Source organism: Adiantum capillus-veneris, chromosome 7, assembly GCF_014529385.1.
Source record: "Adiantum capillus-veneris isolate H3 chromosome 7, ASM1452938v2, whole genome shotgun sequence".
In the NCBI taxonomy this organism is placed as follows: Eukaryota; Viridiplantae; Streptophyta; class Polypodiopsida; order Polypodiales; family Pteridaceae; genus Adiantum; species Adiantum capillus-veneris.
Window position 1 is genome coordinate 17602230 of NC_140937.1, and position 7221 is coordinate 17609450.

Below are 7221 nucleotides of genomic sequence, written 5' to 3' on the forward strand. Positions count from 1 at the left end.
TTTATTACCTCTAGCTTTGATGGATCCATTTGGATGCCATCTTGAGAGATAATATGACCTAAATAATGAATCTCTTGTAAGAAAAACTCACTTTTCTTTCGATTAATATAAAGTTTATTCTCTCGTAAGACTTGAAATATTACCTGGAGGTCTTGCTTGTGTTCGTCTAGTGAATTAGAGTAGATGATTATATCATCAAAGAACGCTCCAGTAAAGATTGAATAGCTTCTCCATCAAGTGGTTAAATGTGGCTGGTGCATTGGTCAAGCCAAAAGACATGACAATGTATTTGTAAAGACCAAATGTAGTGCAAAATGCGGTCTTTACAATGTCTTGATCAACTAGCCTTATTTGATGGTAGCCATTTTTTAGGTCAATCCTACTGAAGTAGGTCGATCACTGTCGCTTATCAAATAGGTCTTCTACCCGTGGAACGGGAACCTATTCTTGATAGTGATCCTATTTAGTGCTCTATAGTCGACACACATACAATATGTGCCATCTTTCTTTTGCACTAATAACACGGGTGAACAAAATGGAGATGAGCTAGGCCTAACCATGCCCTTCTCAACTAACTCATGCACTTGCCGCATAATCTCCTCTTGTTGAGTGTGAGAAACTCTATAAGGAGGTTTTTTAGGCGGTGAACTTCCGAGAAGAAGTTCAATTGCATGGTCATCATTGCCTCGTTTAGGAGGTAATTCATAAGGGATGTCGTCAATAAAAACATCTTGAAATCCCTTGAGAAAATTAGATAACTCTAATCCTTGTGATTGTTTATATTTTCTTTTGTTAAAGCATTAGATTTTTGAGAATCTTTAACAAAAATCATGTACACGGAAATAGAGCTCTTTATTGACTTATTGAAAGCTTGCGTATGTACAATGGGTATGGTCTTACCCAACTCTTTGGCATCTATGTACATATCTTTTTCCCTGAACCTGCCTTTAAGGGAATTTAACATTGGCAGCCATGCGATCAAACCATGGTTCCTCATGCTTGAGATAAGAGATAAAGAAGTCCTCTTTGTCCACATAGCTTTGGACATGGAGCCTCAATTTCCCAATTAATGAAGTGACCGAAGCTTCTTGCCCCTTGAAAGCACCATTGACGGGTAGGACGTCTCCCATCTCATAGGCTAGGATGCCTAGCTTGGTGGCCAACTCTGTGGATATGAAATTGTGAGTAGAACTAGGATCAAAAAGAATAAAAGCATCATGTTCTCTTACCTTTTCCCAAGCATGGCATAGAGGAGATCCTTTGTGGTGAGCATCCTCTTCTTGGATTTCGACCAAGGTAGCTCTAGGAGGCTCATTTCTTGTATTCTTGTGGGGGCAAGCACGATAAGCATGCCCTTTCTCCCCGCACTTGAAACATCAGTTATCTTTATAACACTCAAGCTCTTCAGGAGAGAGTTTATTTTTGCCTTTATAAACTCCCTTCTCCTTAGCTTTGTTGTTGTTGGCATTACCTTTAGGAGACTTTTGGACATTGTCCTTCCCCGTAGGCTCATTGCTATGGTCCTTGTTCTCCATGGGCTTAAGTTTTCTCTTAGCCCCTTGTTGGATTTGTGAAGCCACCATGGTATGGTGTATGACCGCACATATGGTGTCTGGCCTTTGGGAGTTAACATACTCCACCATATCTTCAGTAAGAACCGCACAAAATTGTTGTTTTTGCTCTCAAAATTCCATCTTTTTGAAGCCAATGGCTTTGAGATGTAAGTCCCAAAACTTGTCTACATATTTGTGAATGGATTCATAGGGAGAGAGCTTCAAGATTCACCATTCGGTGAGTACTTTGTCTTTGGCATCGATAGCCAAAAAATGCTTCATGATGGAAGCTCTTAAAGCTTTCCATGTTTGTGGAGCTTCACCGTTTGCCTGTAGGCTAAACCACCATTGCCTAGTGGACTTTTGAAAATGCATAGTGACATGGTGTAGCTTAGAGGACTCAATGAAGCCCTTATCTCCAAACGCCGCATTGAATTGTTGGATGAAGGCCAAGACTTTCTCCATAGCACCAAAGGTACCATCGTAGGTAAGGAAAGACATGTTCTTTCCTCCCTCTTTGAACTTCTTGAGCTTGAATGACCTTTCCATGCGGCATAGGATTTCCTATGGACTCTTCTTTTTGGTGGTTTGAAAGTTGCACAACTACTTTCTTCAGAGGAGGAAGAATTTGAGGAGAATGGAGAAGAGGGTGATCTCTTTCTCGCCTTTTTCTTCCCTTTTTCCTCCTTGTCTGCACCATCGCTTTATTCATAAGAGGAAGAGGACGAAGAAGATGGAGAAGAGGGTGACCTCTTTCTCACCTTTTTCTTCTCTTGTTTTTTGTCGTCCGTCTTTGAATTATGGTGTGGAGAAGTGTGCGATGGTGTTCTCCGTTTAGGAGGTGATGGAGAGCGTTTTTCCCGTCGTCTTTGTGGAGCCATCTCTACCGAGGTGGCAGGAGACTCACTTCTTTCTTGCTCTTTCGGTGGGGGATCTACCATTGAAACTTGATTTCTCCTTTGGGAAGGAGATGTGTCGTCAAGCAGTAGATTTTTGAGCCCTTCGTACAGATCCTCTTCTTCTTTACGTATCGAAGAGAGGCCTCTTTTGGAAGTCTCGCAAGGAGGCTTCCTAGGTACTCCCTTGTCATGGTGTGGAGTTGGAGAATCCCATGAGCACAAGCTGCCGTTGCACTTCACTTTGGAGAGATGGATTGCCCATGGCTTGTTGAAGCCTAGAAACAAGGTAGTTAACAAGCATAGGGGCATCATTAGTAGCTTGCTCATAAGCAAAATCAAAGCTATCAACATTAATTTCACTCTTTTTACTATTTTCAGCCATTCTAACAAATTTTTAGGTGTACTTTGGCACTTCAAGGCCTAGTTGTTGCTCCTCTTTACCCCTTTATAAAATCACTCAAGCTACTGTACCTGTGGCTCGAATATCATTAATTGCAAAGAATAGAAGAGAGGGTCTGCCAGCTTAACCAATATTCCCCTGTACTTCCCTATATTAAATGATCAATTTAACATGAGAAAATAATTTAGGAGAATTAGATATTAGTTGTTATGACATAAAGTAACCTGTACTTGCCATGTAGTGGGTCTTTTCCATGCCTTGTGTGGACCATATTGACAACGAGCCGTATGTTTTGACAAAATAAGGACCATGGTTGAACAGTATGTGCCACATGGGAATAAAACAAAATGGTGAGTAGAGTAGGGATTTATGGAGCATATGTTGTTTGCATTTGGAACATGCTAACTCACTATGTAATGAGTGATATGTTACCCACCCCACCCTGCCAGTTATGTCTTCTTCCAATCTACCAAGGCTACTTGAAATGATGTGAGCTTCCTTTCGTCCCACGAATGATGCTCAACGTAGTGGAATATTTTATCAAGTGATTTCCACATGTTTGCCTTGTGATTTTGGATTGCCCCACCACCAACATTGTCTTTAACCACTCTATGTAATTGTTTCCATTTGTTGAACATGTAGGGATTAAGACATGCACTGGACTAGGGGTGGTAGATTTGTCTACAAGGTTTATGAGTCAACAAGCTGCTTTGGGTCAGGTAAGAAGATTATAGACCTAGCTCATTCTTATTTGCAAGAGATGAGCATGCCAGGTCTTGAGACAAACAGAGAATCAATGAGGGAAAAGAGTGTTCAAAGATCTAGATCAATATTGGTGAAATACTAGAAGATGACAGTCACAGACCTGAGTATGTGATAGTCACAATGATGAATGGGCTACCTGGGAGTAGACAGGAAGGATTCCACAACTCCCCTCATGTGGTTGGAGCAAAAAGTGTTTCGGACTATGTGGGAAATTAGGCGTATTGAGCCTAGGAGAAAAATGACATGCTTTAGTGTTCTTGAAGATCATAATACAAGATTTGGGAGGTTTGTTAATGAAATGGCACCTTTCGTGAAACACAGAGTTCTTGCACCAAGCTTTTGGGGAAGGCGGAAATATCCTATAAGAGGATCCAATCCAGGAGGCATTGTCGAGGGGTTTGTATGGTTCTACAACAGTAGTAACACTCATACCTGGAACGTGGATGACCTGATTGTCGGTCCTCCAGGACATGCACACCTGGGACTTGGATTGTGGTAGAGGGCACTAATCTGCAACCATCTAAAGTTGAAATGTTATTGAACAATGGGTTTGTTCTTAAAGAAGCACATGCAAGTGTTGAGTGCAGCCACAATGTTAGAACATGTGGTAGCACACTGAGTTAATTTCGTCCAAAATTAGGGATGGCAAACTTATTAGATGGAGATCAAAACTTAAAAGAGATTTTTAAGATAGGATTGTGTAGGGAAGAACAATGGCGGCCAAATTAGTAAGGGAGGTAATCGTGGTCCCCAATGTATCACATGGGTTTCATGTTAGTACAATTGGGTCAGTGGAGAAAGGTGTTACGTATGCTGTCACACTTGCAGACTTTCCTTGGTGCTTGTGTGAGGATTTTCAAAGGTGTGATAGCAAACATGTTGCATATGTGCCTTGCAAGCACATCTTCTTTGTGTTTTTCAGAATCTTGGGTTTGGACTCCGCTGCCCACGAGTTTGTGCATCAATATTCACTTACAAAAGTAGCGTTGTTTCAAGATTTGGGAGGTTCTCTAATAGCTTCGTTTATGGAGTTCATGTGTTGACTTTTTGGGAGATGTGCATGCCAAATTTCTGGTGGACTATTTTGGAGAGGATCACCTAGAATTTAACTCTGTGTCAAGTGTACAATTTTTTGAATGGTTCTAAAATCTAAATTTGTGTCCATCGGTTCACAAATTTGTGGTACTAAAAATAACATGAATGGCATAATTATTTTCTTTCACAATTGTTTCTCTTGTGCGAATTTACCCTCGAACTTTCTCAGAATGTGCATTCGCTCGATTTTTTTTGCTCAGTGATTAGAAACTCTTATTTCTGCAGGCGAAGTCATTTCTGACAGCTCCCTTGTTTAGATTGCTCTTGACCAGTTCACATTTAAGTAGTCTCCATGACCCCCTAGGTTGGCCCTTGGCCTTACACAATTCACTTGAGATGCCATAACTTTAACACGCTCCCCTAGGTTTTAGGTCACAATTTGAAGATTATTTTTGGTATCTACACTAAAGCTTGTAGAAAATTATCGATCATTTTGCAATAATAGTTGTGAATCTAGATAGGATGTTGTAATTCTAATATTAGAAATACACGTAACCTCAAATTTATGAAAACAATATTCTAGTTATTTACTTGGTAAGCCTAATGTGTTTCCAAAAAAATAGGACTAGATAGCATGCAATTGAACAGACCTTATTGCTGCTCAAAGGAAAGGTGGTAACAACAATGTAGCCACTTCTCATGGTTCTTCTACGAGTGGTAAATCACCCGTTCCTAATGCTTCTGCTAGCAGTAATTTGTATGGGAATTCTAGTGAAAAGGGTTAAAAGAAAATTTGTTGCCATTATTATAAAGCTAATGATCACTTGATCAAGCAGTGTCCGAAATTGAAGGTAAAAGAGGCTAAGAAGAAAGAGGATGGATCAACTACAGGGTCCAATACAACTGCAGCTATTGTGGAGTCTTCTATGAAAGGAGATTGTGATGTTGATGTAGATGCAGAGTGGGATTTTAGTGTAGAGTATACTTATGATCTTGATGTCCATGATGCATGCATTTCAATTGCTTCAGATTCACGTGTGTGATATTTGTAAAGTAGTGCTAAAAGTCACATTACCTCACATCGTGATTTGTTTACCTCTCTTGAGTCTGTCCCTCATGGGAATTCAATCACTTGTGCCAACAATGCCTCTTATCCGGTTCAGGGAGTTGGAAAGAATGTGCTTACTACTGCAAATGGTAGTTCTGTCACACTTGTTGATGCATTGTATGTACTAGGGATCAAGAAGAATCTTTTGTTTGTATTTGCACTTGCTAGACTTGGTCTTGTAGTCAAATTTGTGGATGATAAATGTACGGTACATGATCTCAATTTTGGTGATGAAATTGTTGAATATAGCATTTTATTGTTGGGATTCAAACCAACTGGCCGGAAATCTACTAACTTAACCATTATACACTTATTCTTTAATACAACAGAATAAGGAGCTACAACAGGATAACGTTGCTGCACGCTCCACCCAAAGCAGGTCTCTCTCTCTTTGCTCTCGCACTTGCACTCGCACACGCTTCCCGTGGCACCTTCAAATGGTATCAGAGCAGGGTTTGTGCTTGCCATTTTTTGTGTCCACACGCGCGTGCACTTTTAAAAGTGCAAATGGGTTTCCGATTTTGGCAGCAACAAATTTAGCGTTCCAAGAGCGTTTCTAGTAGGTGTCCTGCGGTGTCACTCCCCTTTCGAAGCTGTTCATGCAGTCAAAAGCTTCATCCGAGCTACGCTTCAGGAGTTGTATTTTTCAACTTCACTTTTGCTAGAGGTACAGGTACAGGTACAGGTATAGGTACAGGTATAGGTATAGGTACAGGTACATGACATCGACAGTTATATATATATATATATAAAGTTGACTCAAGACTGCCAACACTGTGTCAAATGCACTTAGCCCTCTCTATACATGTCCTATGGAGAGGCCACGAAAAAGGGGTACTCCAACAACCTGTATCACCAAAAGGATCTCAACATTCGAGAATCCCCCTGCTCAAGAAAACCTCACGCTATCGATCCTCCCAAAAGGTTATGCAGATAAGAAATCAGCCTAGTCTCAGAAAGGGCCTCCGAACCAAGTCTCAAAAACAGTCAAGACTACCAGAAACAAGCCAAATTGGCTCCACAAAAGGTTCATATGGCAGTTTCTACAACTCAACGTACATCCACTGTCAACAATACTACAAGGTGCAGTATACGCGCTCAAACAGGCACCAAACAAAATGTGCAAGCAATAAACAAATCCTGCGGGGAGTAAAACCGCTCTCAAAAGAGCTTAAGCACTATCAAAAGTGCCAATACAATGCATATCCACATCAAGTACTCCCATTGAAATCTGTGTTGATGCTAAACACTGCAATCTGTAAGAAAACTGGATGTCATGTATGTATGCAAGAACCTGTGAGGAGATGGATGCCTGAAAAAATCCCGAGACAATGTCGATGCCGAAAAGTGCTCCTGATCAGCCCCTAAACACCATCTCAATAACCCATAATAGCCATAAAACGGCTATATACCATCCCAAAATAGTCTCTGAACAACCTGCACCTGTGTCATGTACCGTTT